The sequence below is a fragment of the Manis javanica genome, chromosome 13 (assembly GCF_040802235.1).
Source record: "Manis javanica isolate MJ-LG chromosome 13, MJ_LKY, whole genome shotgun sequence".
Classification (NCBI taxonomy): domain Eukaryota; kingdom Metazoa; phylum Chordata; class Mammalia; order Pholidota; family Manidae; genus Manis; species Manis javanica.
Window position 1 is genome coordinate 31922722 of NC_133168.1, and position 21936 is coordinate 31944657.

Here is a 21936-nt window from a genome sequence, read left to right on the forward strand (position 1 = left end):
TGTGTGTGTTCCACTATAAAAACTTTAAATAAGTCCAGTGAACACTAAAATCTAGTACATTATTTTTCAAGAGTGTACACTTTGATTTTTATATATATTACTAGATACATTTAATTAGACTTATTTGTTATGATAATAGTAACATTTAAAGTCATGAATTAGTTTAAGATCAGTTCAGTTCCACTGTTTTTTATGTTGACTGAAAAAACACAGAAAATGTAAATTAATCTCTTAGCAAGATTAAGTAAATTGGATCCCTCTCTTTCATATACCCAACACACACATTCATAGAAATTCAAAATACCTGTATATAAATTAACTGTTTTGAATTAAACTGAAATCCATATTTAATCATGGCATATACTTTCATAAAAATGTGTTGGGTCTTCAATGGCTTACCTTTGATATTTATGTGCATGTTTACTGTTTTAGACTTCTATCTTTGTCTCCTATTCCTCTCCCTGTTGAGAGCTATATGTATTCAGAATTCTCTGAGAGGTTACAACCCAATATAAAAGAGAAACTATATATAGCACAAACATGCAGAGACATATACATATACTTGAGTACTTTCCATACAATTCAGTTTTTGAAGTATTTTCTTTTCACTTGAGTTCTAACTTCTGTAAGATGGGTATGATATTGCAAAGCAGATTAGGTATACATAGAGCCATATTCTTTTCAATAGAGGGACTGCTGTCTGGAGGGTAGTAACTGACACTTACAGTAACTAATAACTTACATTGTGATTTAACTTTTTATGATGTTGGATTTCCTAGCATGAAAAGTATTTTATCTACAATTGTTCTGATTCATCCTTCTTAAAAACTATTTCCTCAGGAAAGAAGACAAACCTTCTGTATCCAAAGTTTGCCAAGTTCTAATGAAAAGTCAAGAAGAAAGAATTAATTTCACAGGGTTAATATACATTTAAAAAATTCTAAGAAGTCAAATAATTTATCCAAGCCCAGTATATTTCATTAGTGACAGAAAATGTGAAAAGGAAAAAAAGAAATACATATGTGGATACTCCATATTTTGTGCTGCAAAAGAATAGGCAATTCATTTTACGGTTTACTTTCCTTGATAAAACTTTCATATTTTTTCTCCCCAAATGCCACTGTGGAAAGTTGTTGATATCCTCTTGCATGTTTGCTGCAAATACTAGTAACAGAACACACTGTGGATGGACTTTGAGCATTTATGTTACTAGCTTACATTTGCTATTTAAATATCTGTGAAGCATAGGGTTAATAGATAATATATAACTCATTTGCAATGACATCATAGGGTGATTATCTGAAATTTTAAGAATGATCACAGACAAAGTAATTTTCTCAAATTGTTGAGACAACTATCCTTTAATTCCTAGAGCAGGGGCATAGTTAACCCTCAATAGATATTAGGCAAATAAATGCAGAGGTGGCATAGTTTTTTTTGGTATATGTATACACACAGGGAAGGAGTACATTTCAACTTTCAATTTAAAGAAAATAAGGAAATTACATTCTATTTTATATTTTACTATATTGTATCACTTCATTAGAAGGATACATCAACCAGTACTTGCAGTGCAAGGAAATAACAGTTTGAATAACAGCCTGATCCATAAGCAATTCAATAAGTATTCCTTGAAAGCAAAACAATCATGAAATTTCTATTATTAAATTGGTTCTCTCTGTGTGTTATATTATTAAATGTAACACACAGAGAGAACCAAGATGGTGGCATGAGTAGAGCAGCAGAAATCTCCTCCCAAAACCACATACATTTTTGAAAATACAACAAATACAACTCTCCCTAAAAGAGAGACCAGAAGACATAGGAGAACAGCCAGACTACATCCACACCTGCGAGAACCCAGTGCCTCGCTAAGGGGGTAAGATACAAGCCATGGCCCGGCAAGACCCGAGCGCCCCTCACCCCAGCTCCCGGCAGGAGGAGAGGAGTCGGAGAGGTGAGGGAGAGGAAGCCCAGGACTGCTGAACACCCAGCCCCAGCCATCCGCACCACAGTGCAGACACACAGTGCATAGGGTGCTGGAAACTAGGGAAACAGAACAGTAAGACCTGTGAGTGGGTGCCCACAGCTGGCACCCCAGGGACAAAGAAAAGCGAGTGCTTTTTGAAAGTCTTAAAGGGACAGGGACCCCACAGCTGGACGAAAGTGCCCCGGGACACCTAGCTCAGCAACAAGGAGTCCTGGGGAACTCTGGGCACATGAACCCTCACAGTGTAGCTCGGAGGCCCTTCCTTGGGATAAGCAGCCTCCTGCCTGTTCCCCCTCCAACGCGGCTCCGCCATATTGGAGAAGCAGCCTGAGGCAGGCCAAGTCCACAGCAATTGCAGAGCTAAATGAACTCCATAGCGTCCGGGCAAGATCAGAAGCCCCATCTGCATGCAACTGCCCAGCACAAGCCACTAGAGGCCACTGTTCTCCCAGGAGAGGAAGGCCACAAACTGGCAAGAAGGGACTTTCTTTTACCCAACACACATGCCAGCTCCCCACAAATATAGCTATCGCAATGAAAAGGCAGAAGAAATTGATACAGACCAATATCACAGAGGCAAACCCTGAGGAGATAGACCTAACCAGTCTTCCTGAAAAAGAATTAAAAATAAAGCTCATAACCATGCTGATGGAGTTGTAGGGAAATATGCAAGAGCAAAGGGATGAAGTCTAGAGGGAGATTACAGACATCTGGAGAGAGATTACAGAAGTGAAACAAACTCTGGAACGATTTATAAGCAGAATGGATAAGATGCAAGAGGCCATTGATGGAATAGAAACTAGAGAACAGGAACACATAGAAGCTGATGCAGAGAGAGATAAAAGGATCTCCAGGAATGAAACAATATTAAGAGAACTGTCTGACCAATCCAAAAGGAACAATATCCGCATTATAGGGGTACCAGAAGAAGAAGAGAGAGAGAAAGGGATAGAAAGTGTATTTGAAGAAATAATTGCTGAAAACTTCCCCAAACTGGAGGAGGAAATAATCGATCAGACCATGGAAGTGTACAGAACTCCCAACAGAAAGGACCCAAGAAGGACAACACCAAGACACATAATAATTAAAATGGCAAAGGTCAAAGACAAGGACAGAGTTTTAAAGGCAGCTAGAGAGAGGATAAAGGTCACCTACAAAGGAAAACCCATAAGGCTATCATAAGACTTCTCAACAGAAACATTATAGGCCAGAAGAGAATGGCATGATATATTTTATGTAATGAAACAGAAGGGTCTTGAACCAAGAATACTGTATCCAGCATGACTATCATTTAAATATGAAGGAGGGATTAAACAATTCCAAGACCAGCAAAAGTTGAGGGAATTTGCCTCCCACTAATCACCTCTACAGGGTATTTTAGAGGGACTGCTCTAGATGGGAGCACTCCTAAGACTAAATAGATGTCACCAGAGAAAATAAAATCACAGCAAAGAAAGCAGACCAACCAAGTACTAACTAAAGGCAAATAATAAAATCAACTACCCACAAAAGCAGTTAAAGGAAACACAAAAGAGCACAGAATAAAACAACCAAAATATAAAGAATGGAGGAGGAGGAATAAGAGGGAATAAAAATAAAGAATGACCAGACAGTGTTTAAAATGGCTCAATAAGTGAGTTAAGTTAGACAGTAAGATACTAAAGAAGCTAACCTTGAACCTTTGGCAACCATGAATCTAAAGCCTGCAATGGCATTAAGTACATATCTTTCAATAACCACCCCAAATGTAAATGGACTGAATGCACCAATCGAAAGACACAGAATAATAGAATGGATAAAAAAGCAAGACCCATCTCTATGCTGCTTACAAGCGACTCACTTCAAACCCAAAGACTATAGGAACAAAGAAAGACTGAAGGAACAAAACAGCAACAGAATCATAGAACCTAAGAATGGACTAACAGTTACCAAAGGGAAAGGGACTGGGGAGAAAGGGAGGGAAGGGAGGGGTAAGGGTGGGGAAAACGAAAGGGGGCATTATGATTAGCATGTATAATGTTGGGGGTGGGATTAGGAGGGCTGTGCAACACAGAGAAGACAAGTAGTGATTCTACAGCATCTTACTATGCTGATGGACAGTACTGTAACGAGGTATGTCGGGGGGATTTGGTGAAGGGGGGACTTTAGTAAACATAATATTCTTCATGTAATTGCAGATTAATGACAACAAAATAAATAAATTAAAAAAAATGTAACAGATACTCTGAATTTTAAAATGTAGCAAAATGTATCTCACAGTTTAAAGAAGAAAGATACTCAGAACTAATAAGTGACTTCAATAAATTCTTATAGAAACAAAAACAGAGGTATTTTAGTTGCTCTACTCCACACATATTCAAGACTATCAGTACAGAAGACTAATTTAGGTAAATTGGCTTTAGTAAAGTTGAGGGATTTATACCAGATAACAGAGGTAAAATTTGAGTACCAACTTGAAATTTTTTCAGGTCAGTTATTTAAAAAAACTTGAAATCATTTGACTAAGAAAAGTAGTCAGGATAATTTTTTAAAATATGCTTCTGAAAGGATTAAAGATGGTGGCATGAGAGGTAAGACAGAGTCTTCTTCCTAAAACCACATATAATATGAAAATATGATTAATACAACTAACCCTGAGAGAGCAACAGGAAAGAGGACTGAGCCAGACTGCATACTCCTGGAGAAAAGAGCAGACTTCATGGAACAGAGTAACATACCAAAGCTGTGGCCAGGTGGGACCCAAGCCCTTCCCCAGGAAGAGAAACTGAGTCAGGAGGGAGTGGAAGCTTGAGACTGCTGAATACCTAGCTCTGGAGATCTGCTCTGGGAGCACAAACCTACATTTCATGGTGGTTTCATCATACTCTAGTGATTACGGGGTTGGAAAGCTGGGACAGGCGGAGTTCCTGGGGAGACTGGGAATTCAACTGCTTGTGGAAAGCAGGGATCCATATCTGGCTTCTCTGGGAAAAAAGCTTATACCTGTGTTCTCAGCACACTGGTTCAGGCAGTGGAGGCAGGCATAGCAGCCAGGAGGCTGGGAACAGCTCTTTCCTCCCTTAAGGCACCAATAACACTCTCCTGCGACTGTGGACATTGCTTCAGGGGCTGAGCAGCTCCAGAAATTAGAGCTTCTGGACACTAGAGGGTGCCATATACAAATATGAAATACCAAAGGAACCTGAACCAAAGTAAAATTATTAATACAACTCCTGAGAAAGATTTAAATGACATGGACCTCATGACTCTTTCTGAAAGGGAGTTCAAAATAAAAATCATTAACATGCTCATGGAGGTACAGAAAGATATTCAAGAACTCAGGAGTGAATTCCAGTTGGAGATCAAATCATTGAAGAGCACGATGGAGGTTATTAAAAGCAGATTGGATACGGTGGAGGAGACAAAAATGAAACAGAAGGGAAAAGGAATACAAAGAAGCTGAAGTGCAGAGAGAAAAAAGGAACTCTAAGAATGAAAGAATATTGAGAGAATGGTGTGACCAATCCAAATGGAACAACATTCACATTATAGGGATACCAGAAGAAAAAGAGAGAGAGAAAGGGATAGAAAGTGTCTAGAAGAAGTAATTGCTGAGAACTTCCCCAATCTGGGGAAGGAGATAGTCTCTCAGGCCATGGAGGTGCACAGATCTCCCAACACAAGGGATGCAAGGAGAACAACACCAAGACATATAGTAATTAAAATGGCAAAGATCAAAGTTAAAGACAGACTATTAAAAGCAGCTAGAGAGAGAAATAAAATCACAAACAAAAGAAAGCCCATCAGGCTAACATCAGATTTCTCGCCAGAAACCTTACAGGCCAGAAGTGAGTGGCATGATGTATTTAATGCAATGAAGAAGAAGGGTGTGGAACCACAATTACTTTAGGCAGCAAGATTATCATTCAGATTTGAAGTAGGGATTAAACAATTTCCAGATAAGCAAAAGCTGAGAGAATTTACCTCCCACAAACTATCTCTACAGTGTATTTTTGGAGGGACTGCTATAGATGGAAGGGTCCCTAAGGTTTAATAGCTATCACCAAAGGAAATAAAACCACAGTAAAGAAAGTAGAACAGCTAATTACTAAGCAAATGCAAAATTAAATTAACTATCCCCAAAGTCAATCAAGGGATAAACAAACAGTACAGAATATGATAACTAATATATAAAGAATAAAAGAGGAAGAAAAAGGAGAAAAAGCAAAGAATCTTTAGATTGTGTATGTAATAGCATATTAAGTGAGTTAACTTATACTCTTAGATAGAAACGGGAGTTAACCTTGAAACTTTGGTAACCACAAATCTAAAGTCTGCAATGCGAGTAAGTACATACCCTTGAATGTAAATGGACTGAATGCACCAATCAAAAGACATAGAGTCACTGAATGGATAAAAGTCTTCTTCCATCTATGTGCAGCCTACAGGAGACTCACTTTAAACCCAAAGACATACATAGACTAGAAGTGAAGGGATTGAAAAATTATTTCATGCAACTAATAGAAAAAGCAGGAGTTGCAGTACTTGTATCAGACAAAATAGACGTCAAAACATAGAAAGTCACAAGAGACAAAGAAGGACATTACATAATGATAAAGGGGTCAATCCAACAAAAAGATATAACCATTATAAATATCTATGTTCCCAACACAGGAGCACTTACAAACGTGAAATACTAACTGAATTAAAAGGGGAAATAGAATCCAATGCAATCATTCTCAGAGACTTCAACACTCCACTCACTCCAAAGGACAGATCAACCAGACAGAAAATAAGTGAGGAGACAGAGGCACTGAAGAACACATTTGAACAGATGGACTTAAAAGGCATCTGCAGAATTCTACACCCAAACACAGCAGAATACACATTCTTCTCAAGTGCACATGGAACATTTTCAAGAATAGATCATATACTAGGCCATAGGCCACAAAAAGAGACTCAGTAAACTCAAAAAGATTGAAATTGTACCAACCAGTTTCTCAGACCACAAAGGTAGAAACTAGAAATAAATTACACAGAGAAAATGAAAAATTCCACAAACACATGGAGGCATCACAACATGCTCCTAAATAAACAATGTATCAATGACCAAATAAAAACAGAGATCAAGCAATATATGGAGACAAATGACAACAATGATTCAACACTGCAAAAATCTGTGGGATGCAGCCAAGGCCATGGTAAGAGGAAAATATATTGTAATACAGGCCTACCTCAGGAAAGACGAACAATCCCATATAAGAAGTCTAAACTCACAATTAACGAAACTAGAAAAAGAACAATAAAGTCAGTGGCCCAAAGTCAGTGGAAGGGGGGACATAATTAAGATTGGAGTAGAAATAAATAAAATAGAGAAGAATAAAAGAATAGAAAGAATCAATGAAAGCAAGAGCTGGTTCTTCGAGAAAATAAAAAAATAGATAAACTCCTAGCCAGACTTATCAAGAAAAAAAGAGACTTATCAAGAAAAAAATCTCTTTTTTTCAAACAGAATTAGAAATGAGAAAAGAAGAATCACTACAGACAGCACAGAAATACAAAGAATTATTACAGAATACTATGAAAAATTATATGCTAATAGACTGGATAACCTAGAAGAAATGGACAACTTTCTAGAAAAATACAACCTACCAAGGCTGACCAAGGAAGAAACAGAAAATCTGCACAGACCAATCACCAGTAACGAAATTGAACTGGTAATCGAAAACCTACCTAAGAACAAAACTCCTGGACAGGATGGCTTCACTGCTAAATTTTATCAAACATTTAGTGAAGACCTAATACCCATCCTCCTTAAAGTTTTCCACAGAGTAAAAGAAGAGGGAATACTTACAAACTCATTCTATGAGGCCAGCATCACTCTAATACCAAAATCAGGAAAACACACCACAAAAAAAGAACATTACAGACCAATAACCCTGATGAACATAGATGCCAAAATACTCAACAAAATATTAGCAAACTGAATTCAAAAATACATCAAAAAGATCATCCATTATGATCAGGTAGGATTTATTCCAGGGATGGAAGGATGGTACAACATTCGATGATCCGTCAACATCATCCCTCACATCAACAAAAAGAAGGACAAAAACCACATGATCATCTCCATAGATGCTGAAAAAGCATTTGACAAAATTCAACATCCATTCATAATAAAAACTCTCAACAAAATGAGAATAAAGGGCAAATACCTCAACACAATAAAGGCCATATATGACAAACCCACAGCCAATATCATACTTAACAGCAAGAAGCTGGAAGCTTTTCCTTTAAGATCAGGAACGAGACAAGGATGCCCACTTTTCCCACTTCTATTCAACATAGTACTGGAGGTCATAGCCATGGCAATCAGACAACACAAAAAAATAAAAGGCATCCAGATTGGCAAGGAAGAAGTTAAACTGTCACTGTTTGCAGATGACATGATATTGTACATAAAAACCCAAAAGAATCCATTCCAAAACTATGAGATATAATATCTAAATTCAGCAAAGTTGCAGGATACAAAATTAATATATAGAAATCTTTGGCATTCCTCTACACTAACGATTAACTAGCAGAGAGAGAAATCAGGAAAACAATTCCATTCACAATTGCATCAAAAAGAGTAAAATACCTAGAAATAAACCTAACCAAGGAAGTGGAAGACCTATACCCTGAAAACTTTAATACACTCTTAAGAGAAATTAAAGATACCAATAAATGGAAACACATCCTTGCTCATGGATAGGAAGAATTAATATTGTCAAAATGGCCATCCTGCTTAAAGCAATCTATAGATTCAATGCAATTCCTATCAAAATACCAACAGCATTCTTCAATGAACTAGAGAAAATCATTCTAAAATTCACATGGAACAACTAAAGACCTCAAATAGTCAAAGCAATTCTGAGAACGGGGGCAGTACACTCCCCAACTTCAAGCTCTACTACAAAGCCACAGTAATCAAGGCAAATTGGTACTGGAACAAGAACAGATCCTGAGACCAATGCAACAGACTAGAGAGCCCTGATATAAATCCAACCATATATGGTCAATTAACATACCATTAAGGAGCCATGGATATACAATGGGGAAATGACAGCCCCTTCAACAGCTGGTGTTGGCAAAACGGGACAGCTGCATGCAAGAGAATGAAACTGGATTATTGCTTAACCCCATAGACAAAAGTAAACTCGAAATGGTCTAAAGACTCAAATGTAAGTCATGAAACCATAAAACTCATAGAAGACAACTTGGGCAAACATCTCCTGAATATAAGCATGAGCAACTTCTTCCTGAACCCATCTCCTCAAGCAAAGGAAACAAAAGCAAAAATGAACTCTTTGGACTACATCAAAGTAAAAAGTATCTGTACAGCAAAGGACACCATCAACAGAACAAAAAGGTATCCTACAGTATGGGAGAATATATTTGTAAATGACATTTCTGACAAGGGGTTAACATCCAAAATATACAAAGAACTTCCGCACCTCAACATCCAAAAAGCAAATAACCTGATGAAAAAAGGGCAGAGGATATGAAAAGACAGTTCTCCAAAGAAGAAATTCAGATGGCCAACAGACACATGAAAAGATGCTCATTGTCAGTAATCATAAGGGAAATGCAAATTAAAAACCACAAGGATGTATGACCTCACACCAGTAAGGATGGCCAGCATCAAAAAGACTAAGAACAACAAATGCTGATGAGGATGCAAAGAAAAGGAAACCCTCCTACACTGCTGGTGGGAATGTAAGCTAGTTCAACCATTGTGGAAAGCAATATGGAGGTTCCTCAAAAAACTAAATATAGAAATACCATTTGACCCGGGAATCCCACTCATTGGAATTTACCCAAAGAATACAACTTCTTAAATTCAAAAAGACATATGCACCCTTATATTTATTGCAGCATTTGTTATAATAACCAAGATATGGAAGCAACCTAACCTGCAAGTTTTTCTATTTTTCAAACAATTGTGAAATTGCAGTACTAAGTCTCAGGATTGCTAGAAATTGCATTTAATAAACTAGCCATTCACTTTTGTTAAGTAGGTTAACTGATTCCTTTTCCCAGAATTGACCATTTATTTCAGTAGATATTCTCAGTAGATGAATGGATAAAGAAGAAGTGGTACATATACACAATGGAATACTATTCGGCCATAAAAATGAAACAAATTCTACCATTTGCAACAACATGGATGGAGCTGGAGGACATTACGCTCAGTGAAATAAGCGAGGCAGGAAAGACAAGTGCCAAATGTTTTCCGTCATTTGTGGAGTATAACAATGAAGCAAAACTGAAGGAACAAAATAGCAGCAGACTCAGACACTCCAAGAATGAACTAGTGGTTACCAAAGGGGAGGGGTGTGGGAGGGCGGGTGGAGAGGGAGGGAGAAGGGGATTGTGAGGTATGTTTAGTACACATGGTGTGGGGGATCACGGGGAGAACAGTGTAGCACAGAGAAGGCACATAGTGGATCTGCAGCATCTTGTTGCACTGATGGACTGTGACTGCATTTGGGTATGGGTGGGGACTTGATACTGTGGGTAAATGCAGTAATCACATTGGTTTTTCATGTGAAACCTTCATAAGAGTGTATATCAATCATACCTTAATAAAAAAATATACATAAACAAATAATTTTGCTTCTGGGAAAATTAAATACCTAAAACATTAAAAATGTTTCATTTTTTAAAATCCATGATAATGAATAATGATAAAAAATGGGATATAACACATACATTTGGTCTTTAAGATACGGATTTTTTATGCATATAAATTATACTCTAGGACGTACATTTGGAATTTGCATGAACTCTTTCAACTTAATGGAAGCCATTTCACATGCTTTCCCTTCCACTTAATGTGACTCCCCAAGGGCACCTGATAGTATAACAAGGGCGACTTGCCTGATCAATACACAGGCCCTGGATAATCCTTTTTTATCTGAGAAAAGCAAACAAGTAAATACCTTATTCCTCTAATTAAATTGTGTTTTGTTTGTTTAAGGGCAGCCTTGTCCCTTTTTAAAATACTGAACTTCAGCAGTGACTAAAGTGTTCATAACGGAAAAAAGGCATGGGTGATATAACAATTTCAAGAACTGTATAAAAAATTTTCCCAGACACCTTTTCACCAAAAGAAGTCAGAAACAGACTTTGTTGTCATAAATAATACAAGTAAATCAACAGTCTCTTTGGACCTACAATTGATGTGAGGTAAAGCATAGTGTAGGGGAGACTTTCAGAAGAAAAAAATTAAAGCACCCATTTTGTGCCATATTTGCAGTCATTTCCATTTTTAAAAATTAAAGTCTTAAAAATGACACATCAAAATGAATATTAGTTATATATTTGGATTTCAGTCATTCAAAAGATTTATAAAACTGATTCATTTAACAAATCAAAGTTGTTTCCTTTTCCTCACATCAGGTTTTCAGTGTGGAGTAGTTCTCTTCCTACTCATAGTTTTTTGTTTTTTTTTTCAAATTGGAATGCTTGCAACTCTTGCTATCCCTGAGAAAGATAGTAAAATGGGAATTTTTGTCATTGGATCTGTTAAACAATCTGAATCTACTCACATTACAGAATTGGCTCATGTTTTAGCTAACATAGCTGATGTCTGAGTCACACTTGGGGGATAGTGAAAAATGAAGGCCAGAGCAAAGGCATCTGCCTTCCCGTTTCTGAGCACTGTAAAATGGAAGGAGAAAATAATAAACACTTAGAAGAACTGTTTTAAGAGCAAACCCATTGATAGGCTTTAAATGATCTCATGATTATTTAACTTTTAGAGATTTGAAACAATATCTAGGTTCTTGATCATTCTCAAGTTCCTGCCAACCATCATTAAACGTGGTCTAGAAAATTAGAAACCAGAACTTCATTAATGATACTCTACAACTGACTGTTAACAACAGAATTTTAAAAAGTCATTAGAACTGTTTCTTTGACTCTGAATTTAAAAGTGTAAAAATAATTCATAAGAATAATCGAAATTGAATAAAGACCAAAACATTGTTTCCGGGGCTCCCAAAAATATTTTGAATGTCTGTGTATGCTTAAGTTACAAAACTACAAAGGAAGTTAAAAATGACAAAAGCCCCTGAAACCATTCCTGCTAACGTATTGTTTTTAATGTAACTGTGCAGTTAAAATTCTTGTGTGTGTTTTTTTTGTTGTTGTTGTTTTTACATACAGTAGTTCCCTCATATCCACACTTTCACCTTCCAGGGTTTCAGTCCCTGTGGTGAGCCATGCCCTGGAGGCAGACGCTCCTCCTCCTGGTGTCAGAGGCCAGCAGTGGCCTAACACTCCCTCACATCTATGGCATTCAACTCAGTTCATTCATCAGGTTTGCACTTTATCGGCTCATAGCATCGCCAAAAGGATGAGTACAGTACAATATTTTGAGAGCAAACACATTAACATAAATTTTTAAAGTATATTACTATAATTGTTCTGTTTTATTAGTAGTTATTGCTAGTAGTCTCTTACTGTGCCTAATTTATAAATTAAATTTTATCATAGGTATGTATGTATGTACAGGGGAAGCATAGTATATATAAGATTCAGACTGTCTATGGTTTCAAGCATCTACTGGGAAACATGGAATATATTCCCCTCAGATAAAAAGGGGGGGTGTTACTGTATTTCATATATGTTGATGATTAAATTTACTGTGATTATCAGTGAAGATATTCTTTAATACTGTTATGGAAATAAATCACTACTACATTTTTGGTAATGTTGACATCACTGGCTGTATTTATGAATTGTTTGTTCAAACAAATTAGACCTTTACCATTCTATATAACTTTGAATAAATAGTGTTAACAATATAAAACATTCTTTTATGGGACTGTTTGCTTTACTTCAATAATTTAATTATAGATTCCCAATATATACACTTATTTATGTAATACCTTAATATTAATTTTGAACCCAAATCAATAACATGCCTTGTGTTGTAGTACACTTAAGTCAAAAATGCTTATATCTGATTTTATTTCTGCCTATCCAATTTTTTAAAGCAAAATTTAGTTAACATATAAATTTTTTTCCAGTGAAATGAAAAGGATCATTCAAGAATTTTATTTTTCTATTTTTCAAACAATTGTGAAATTGCAGTACTAAGTCTCAGGATTGCTAGAAATTGCATTTAATAAACTAGCCATTCACTTTTGTTAAGTAGGTTAACTGATTCCTTTTCCCAGAATTGACCATTTATTTCAGTGACTTAATTAGATCAAATTTTTGTGTCACCAGACTTGCAAACTCATTCATTCTTTCAAAATTCAAAAACACTTAGTGAGTACTTACCATGTGCCAGGCACTGGGCTAAGTGCTAATGATACATTTGTAGATAAATCATGTAAAATTTTAATATTCCCAGAATCTCTCTCCTGGCCTTAGTACTTCTCCATCCATATCAATAGTTGTTTCCAAGGGGTCGACATCTCCATATCAACAGGTAATTACAAGGGCGAGAGGGCATATCATCGACCAGAGAAGTTGGGTAGGGTCTCTTCTTCTGCAACCAGGTTGTGAGACATAGGGGAGAGCAGAAGTGGATGACTGTTGGTAAGGAATAAATGGGTTTCTTCCACTTTATTTCTCCCTTTGACTGATTTCGGTTTCAAAGGTATTTTGCCCTGGGATTTTCCCCCCAGGGTTACACATGTTCTCTATCCTCAGATTAGAATCAGAATGATCTCTACCCACAGATTAGAATCCATTTCCACTCATGAGCTGTCTGCCTATCATTAGGCAACAAGAAATTATTAGCTTCTGTCTGACACCGAGATTCATCATCTGTGTCATTGTAATTAATCCATTTCTGACCTTTGATAATGAGATAGAGATTTAATCATCAGAAAGACTGGCCAGAACTTCCCTTTAGGGTGGGAACTGTTTTCATAGAGATACACCTTGATAAGCCACTTGGAGCAGCAAGGGCCCGAGGGGACTCAGCTGTTCGAGAGAACCAAGGCTGCACTGCTCAGTAGGAAACAAAAAGAGAAACGTCCTTATTTCTGTGGAAAGAGAAGAAAAACAGGAACAGAGAAGAAAAAGGAGAGAGACAAGTGCCCAAAGTCTGTGTGAGATGAGGGAGCTCCAGGGGGCTCAGAGAACTCCCCCTCACAAGTAGCTGGAGGGCGCTCTAGGACAGAGACAAAGGCGCCGTATGTTCACTTAGAAGTTTTGTTGTCGCTATTTTTTAACAGTTTTGTGATATAAACATTTCTTCTGCCTGACTCCAAATTTTCAGAGGATTCTACAAGCCAGCAGATGCCTTGAGTCAGTGGGTTGTTTGGGCAAATCTCTGGACAGGACCGGATTTTGCGTCGGTCTTTGGCTAGTATTAATGCAGTGGTACTTGAGGAACTAAGAACCCAAAGGCAGATGTGAACATCATCCCATAAATCCTCCACCCCCCAGAATCTACTAAGGTGTTGAAGAGAGATTTCCATGCAATGTGGGAACTAGAGTTCAAACTAATGCCCCTCACATTTTTAGAGGTCAAGAGACTTCTGTTGACCTAAATTACTGTTTGCCCACAATCTGAGAAGTTCCTTCCTGGATTTTGAGATCTGTGTCCCAGGTCTTAGTTCCTTGATCCATTTTGTTACTTTGTCTAAAACCTTTGGGCATGTGTTCTGTACTGCCTTTCCAATCATTCTATATCATTAATCATTGATTCATTCACTTATCAGTTCCCCCACTCATAGTTATCAGACATTTCCTGGGGGAAAAAATGTGACTGGTAACCAAATAGTTGCTAAAAACACAAAGGTGAGTAAGACCAGGTCTCTAAAGATGCTCATAGTCTAGTGTGGGAATCAGACACAAATATAAAACGGTTGCAATAGAGAATGGTAAGGGTTAGAGCAGAAATTCAGGAAACTTTAGGGACATATAAGAGAAAGACTTGTTTTTGTCTAGAGTCTCTTGCGTCTCGAGGTGACTAACCTTTCTCGTTTGTGCAGGACTATAGAGTTTTAGAACTAAAAATGATGCGTCATGGTAAAGTCCTCAGTCCAATGTGAACTGGGATAGTTGGATACTCTATCAAGCAAAACCTGGGCTCCTGTTATTTTCTAATAGTCTTCAATGATGCTACTGATACTTTGGGGGCCATTCAAGTTTCAGCTCATCTATGACATTTTCCTACCTATGGCAGTGCACAGCTAGTGTTCATATTCAGAACTTTATTTATACTTGCCATAAACAAATAAGGAAGGGTATAGTAGAGAAGACAAATACAAAAGCACAAAGCTATGAAATATAAAAGAGTATAGACTTTCAGCTGTAAGATGGATAGGATTGCAGGATCTAATGTAGAACATGGTGACTACAGTTGATAACACTGTATTGTATAATATGAAATTTGCCAAGAGTAGAACTTAAATGTTCTCACCAAAAAAAAAAGATAAATATGTGAGGTGATGGATGTATTAATTAAATATGGGGGGAATCCATTCATAATGTTTCATCAAAAGACTGTTGAGGAAAACTACCATGAGTCCATAACCAATTCAATGTGAAGTTGAGAACAGCAACAGTCAGTATGAATGTTAGGCTAAGTCCCTGAGTGAGATCTAAGAATCAATGAAGAAAGAACAAATACAGATGCTAAAATTAATCGGCTGAAGTTAAACCATAAATAAGAGATGAAGAGCAGATTAGAAGTGACCACAGCTCAGGAACAACTCAAGATAGATCAGGGCACTCAGGGAAGGACCTGAAATAGTGGTCAGATGTATATGTGGTTTATCTTTGTAAGAAGGCATAGCATGGATGTGTCAGTCCTGATTAAGCACCCATGTTTGACATGGACAAATTCTGTGGAGATGTCATTTTAGTAAATGATACTTGTCCTGTTTTCTTCTAAATCCTTTGTTTATCTGATCATTAGATAAGTAGGCACTGATCCTCATTTTTTATTTAAAGCAAGCTATTGTCACTAATATTAGCACTTCATATATAAAATACTTCCTTATAGAAGGAAAACTGTTCACATCTTCCATTACTATCCATTTCATTTGGTACTGACAGCTGAAGAAAAATTCCCAATGAACACAGGCAACATTTGTTCTTAAGAAGAAAGTTTTAAGGCTCATCACATTAGGTCATTAACTGGGGGGCGGGGGGGAATAGCCAAGTATATATTCAATGTAAACCTCAAACCTTCTAATTTTATTTTTTCTCATGTCATGAAGAAGGTCTTTTAAAATAAATTATTGTTCTGAAATGTATATGTATAATTTCCCATTTAGGCCATAATCAAGATTGTCTTTCAAAATAATTCAACTAAATTGTGAATTGCTATCTTGTGTATACTCTATAGATTTTTATGGTAATATTCATTAAAGATTGGCTTTCATTTACAAGTTTTCATTTTTCAATCCAATTTTCCCCGTGCATAATTTACTCCCTAGGAGTAAATTGCTTTTGTTTCTTTTCAAAAAACAAATTAACTCCTTAAGACCAGAAAAGTTTAGTTTTCAATATACTGAAGTCATTGTTTTTTAAATTATTCACCAGAGCACATAATTCACATGATTTTACATGTATGATTTAAACCTTATATTTACATAAGCACTTCATTTCAAGATGAATTACCCTGAGAAATCATACCATTTGCTTCTGTCCGCTGTAACTAGTTATTTCTTTAAAATAACAGCACAGGACCCTCAGTTTAGGTCACTCAGGAATGATCTTTTTATTTCTGCTGTCTGCTTATTTGTGCCTTTCCCTATACATGAACAAAAAATTAATGTGCTAAGAAGAGTGTCACTAAATCACTAAAATTATATAGCAAATGGACTGACTACTAAAATGATCAGGTGAAAAACTACATTTCAATTTAGCATTTCACTTTAAGGAAGAATAGGACTGTACTTAAAATATTCCAGATTTTGAAAACTGCTTGTAAGTTATTATATTTTACTTGGCATGTTGGATGTTGAATAGAAGCATTCTTCTTATGAGTTATCTTACTTAAAATAAAAGCAGAACTTATTTTCAAGCCAACAGATATGGGAAGTATAATATAAATTAATTTTGCATTAAAGCAATTTTGTAGAATTTTTTTAATGTTTAAAAGATTAGTTTCTTTTTTTGTTTTTTGCCACAAATACAAAATGGTTTGGTAACCAGACCTCTGGCCCCAGTGAGCACATGGAGGCACATTTACACTGATGTACATTTTACTTGCAGGTTTGTTTTCTCTCCAGGCACAGGGTTTCTCTTTATACAGAACTGTGGTGGTATAAATCTTTGTGACAAGACAGATAAAAATTGTTCCTTTTCAAAATGATTTGGACATTTCATGAGGGTCAGGCTAGAAATTTCTTCTCTCAGCATCTTCTACTGCACTGTAATGAAACCTGCCACACAGTTCTTCTGATAATAATAAATTAATGATTTTGATGAGATTTCTTTCCAAAAATTAATTACTGCCTACAAATCCATAAATTCTGTATTAGTGCCAACATTTGTCTTCATATCAGGTACAATTCTATACTATAATCAAATCATTAGCTGAGCTCAATCATTTTTCACTCAGTAGAATGTCAGGGGAAAAGGACACAATGCTCACTAATGTAATGAATTTAATAAAATAAGAAATTAGACAAGAACAAATCCTTGGTCATAATTTCCATTTCAAATGAAAACACTTGAGGTGACTTTTTGTTTCTACACTTCCTTTCAATTATATACACCTTAAGGAAATCTTCTGCCCTGTTTCACAATTTAAAAATCTTGATTATAAGAAAAAACCTTGAAATTGGAATTACAGACTATTTTGTGCTACATTTTTTCATTTCCCCAAACTCTTCAACACCAAAAACATACATTTATTTTTATAAATAATTATTTGAAAAGTATTTTCTTGTATCAAAATAAAATTACTTTGACTGGGTTAACTCATTAAAAGTATCAAGTTCTATCAAAAAACAAAACCAAAACAATAAAAGTTAGAAAACACCAAAGGTCAAAGAAATGACTAAGCAACAACAAGCTGTAAAAATAATGCTGTTGGCACATCTGCAAGCCACTGCTATAAAGGAATGCAGAAAACGTCTTCTAAGAATTGTAAACTGTCTCTCGAGTGAAGCACTTCACATATTCCCTCTAGCACTTAATTCGTGAGCATGAATATTAAGTCTGTCTTGCATGGGATACCAGTGTTCTTGTTCATAGTGTCAAAAAATGAACTTCACAAATGCTCAAAGTAGGCCAGCAGGAAAAAAGGCTTTTTATTTAGAAAAAGTGATAGTATAGAACTCCCAAGGCATGCTGGGAAGGGCAAGAGTGCCTGTCTGGACTGTGTCTAGGGGTATATATCTTAGATTTAGATGAGTTGTCAAATTTCTATTGGTTCCCACTGGGATGCTGTTCCTTGTTTTGATCAATCTTATTGAAAGTTGTCTATATTTCCAAATTTGCCATGCTCATGTGACCCTTACTGCTAGCAAAAAAAGAAAAACAACAAGGGTGTTCCCACCGCAGGCATCCTGTTCTGGTATATTCATTGTGTCTGTTGGTAAGCTCCCTGCTTTTGTTCTTTCTTAAGGCCCCTTATCCTATTTGAACCAAACAGGGGCTGCCTCTGTCTTTTCCCCATCTCACTTGCAGTCATGTCTATAGGGCCTGAAACATAGTAGGTGCACACTAAATATTGTTCAAGGATTAAATGAATATATTTCCTCATCCCACAATCATAAGCAATATTCTATAAAGAATGCCACAGGTCATCTGCACGTAATCAACATCTGATTCTTTTACTGCTTTTAGTAGTTGGAGCAACCCTTGTCCTAAAACTCACTAGCTAAGAATATTGAATAAGTTATTTTACTTACTTTATATTTTGTTGTGTATAAGATGGGGATGATAATGATTTTGTGGTTGTAAAGAAAAAACTATTGTAAAGAGGGCCCTAGTATAGGACAAATAAATGTTGTAACTACTATTACTGTAGGATCTGAAGAATCAAAAGTTAGCATAAGTACAGCCATCTTAAGGCCTAAATACCACCCCCTAACCCAGAAGAAGCAAAATCATTAGAATCTTGAAAAACAAGTTAGTTAGCCTGTGTCAATTGTAGTGACCTTTCTGTGTCAATTGTAGTGACCTTTAGTTAGCTAACCGTAAATCAGTTAATCATATATGCCTAGCTTATCTTACTAGAACCACCCTAGACATTCCGTAGGTGATCTCATCTAATCAGACCCCAGGATGTGGCGCCAGCAAAAGATTTATGAGCCTATAGAAAAAACTCTGTATTGTGATTATGGAAAATTTTACCCCTTTTGAAAATACTATAAAACCTTCTGCCTTAGTGTGCTCGGGGTCCTCGTTGAGACCTGCTGCGACAGGCTGACTTGGACCCCAACTAGTTGGCTTCCGAATAAATTCCTCTTGCTTGTTGCATCAAGAAACGTCTTTGGTGAGTGATTTGGGGCGGCGCCTTCCTCAGGGGAATCCAACATTTGGGGGCTCGTCCGGGATCGGTTGTCCACCCCGCTTCACTCCCGAAGTCGCTCTTGGAGGAAGAGGTAAGATTAGTGGCGCCTTGAGTTGTTGTTTGTGTTCTGTTTTCTGTTTCAGTGAGACTGGTCAGAGTTCTGAAGGGTACCCGTTGTCTGGCAGCCGTCTCAATCCCGTATAGGGGCTGTGACTGCGGTCGGTAGACGTACTAGAGCACCGCAGGCTGCAACCCTGGGGGACGCCTCAGGGAGGTTGGGGGGCCAGGGACGCCTGGTAGCCTCCCGTCTGTTTTTCCGGCAAACTGAACCTGATGAGATAGGGTTGATTTTTGGGCGCCGAGAATTTCAACCCTCTGATTCCTTTCGGTTTCTGTTCGAGGCTCTGAAAAGAACCAAAAGCGGCCGCTGTGTGTCTAATCTGTGTGTGTCTTTGTTTTTTGTGTCCTTTACGTGTCTAATTATTGTTATACTGACAATGGGACAGACAGTGACGACCCCCCTTAGCCTGACACTAGATCATTGGACGGAAGTTAGAGCGAGGGCACGTAACTTGTCAGTAGAAGTGAAAAAGGGACCATGGCAGACTTTCTGTTCCTCCGAATGGCCCACCTTCAATGTTGGGTGGCCCTCGGAGGGGACTTTTGATCTCCCCACTTTACTAGCAGTAAAAGCTATTGTTTTTCAGGATTCGTCTCAAGGACACCTGGATCAGCAACCCTACATTGTAGTCTGGCAAGAGTTGGTGGAGAACCCACCACCCTGGGTAAAGCCCTGGGTGCAAAAGAAAATGGGCCCTTGAGTTTTAGCTGCCCAGACTCAACCTCAGAAAAAAGAAAAAGAAACTACCAAAGTTTACCCTGATACTCAAGATTCGCTTATAATTGATGATCCCCCTCCCCCTCCTTACCCTCCTGCCCCCACGGCACCCCAGGTGCCCCCGGCCCCAGCACCCCCAGCACCCCCAGCACCCCCAGCTCCGGCACCCTCAGTCCCTGGTGCTGAGGCAGTAGGGCCGGCTCCGGGACCTGCCCAGGGCACCCGGCGCCGCCGAGGGGCCATCTTGGACCCACCGGGTATCTTTCCTCTCCGGTCTTATGGAGTTCCCATCCTTGGAGAAGAAGGGGAACCGCCTTTCCAACCTCTGCAATATTGGCCCTTCTCCTCTGCTGATTTGTATAATTGGAAAGCTAACCACCCGCCCTTTTCAGAGGAACCGCAGAAACTAACTGGTTTAGTAGAGTCTCTGATGTTTTCCCACCAGCCCACCTGGGATGACTGTCAGCAGCTTTTACAGGTGCTCTTCACCACGGAAGAGAGAGAGAGGATTCTCCTGGAGGCACGGAAGAATGTGCCTGGAACCGACGGACGGCCTTCGCAACTCCCTCATGACATAGAGAGGGGGTTCCCGTTGACTAGACCCAACTGGGACTTTAATTCTCCAGAAGGTAGGGAGCGACTAACCATCTATCGCCAGGCTCTGGTGGCGGGTCTCCGTGGGGCCGCCAGACACCCCACCAATTTGGCCAAGGTAAGAGAGGTCAGCCAGGGAGCCACTGAAGCACCTGCAGTATTCTTAGAATGCCTGATAGAAGCCTTCAGGCGGTATACTCCCTTTGATCCCACTTCTGAGGGGCATAGTGCTTCAGTGGCCCTTGCTTTTATCGGGCAATCGGCACCCGACATTAGGAAAAAACTTCAGAGATTGGAAGGCTTACAGGATTTGTCGCTGAAAGATTTAGTGAAAGAAGCAGAGAAAGTTTATCATAAGAGAGAGACTGAGGAAGAGAAAGAGTTAAGGAAAGAGAAGGAGAGGGAAAGTAAAGAAGAAAAGAGAGATAGAAAGCATGAGAGAAATTTAACAAAGATCTTGGCCGCAATAGTAGAAAGTAAGGGACGACCGCCCTCTAGTGGTAAAACTAGTAAGGCAGGGTCCCTGGGCAACCGACCTCCTTTAGATAAAGATCAGTGTGCGTACTGCAAGGAAAAGGGGCATTGGGTGAAAGAATGCCCTAAGAAACCACCACGGGGACCTCCGAAGAAAGTGTTGTCCCTGCTAGAAGATGAAGATTAGGGAAGACGGGGCTCGGAGCCCCTCCCCGAGCCTAGGGTAACTCTGAAAGTGGAGGGGCAACCCGTTGAGTTTCTGGTAGATACCGGTGCTCAACATTCAGTACTGACCCAAGCTAGAGGCCCCCTTTCTAGTAAAAAGTCTTGGGTGTTCGGGGCCACGGGTCAGAAACAATATGCATGGACTACCCAAAGAACAGTGGACTTAGGAGTGGGACAAGTAAACCACTCATTCCTTGTTATACCAGAATGCCCTACACCCTTGTTGGGAAGAGACATCTTGACCAAAGTCGGGGCCCAAATATCCTTTCAGACTGAAGATACCCAAGTGACTGATAGCAAAAAGAGACCCTTGGGCCTAAGCATCCTGTCCATAAAGTTAGAAGACGAGTA

The 21936-nt window shown here is 38.3% G+C and overlaps 1 protein-coding gene across 1 annotated transcript in view; it reads left to right on the plus strand.

Annotated features, from left to right (window-relative positions):
• LOC140845381 (uncharacterized) overlaps positions 1-21936 on the plus strand; it is a 75701-nt gene that overhangs the window by 44938 nt on the left and 8827 nt on the right. The gene's annotated exons all lie outside the window — the stretch shown is intronic.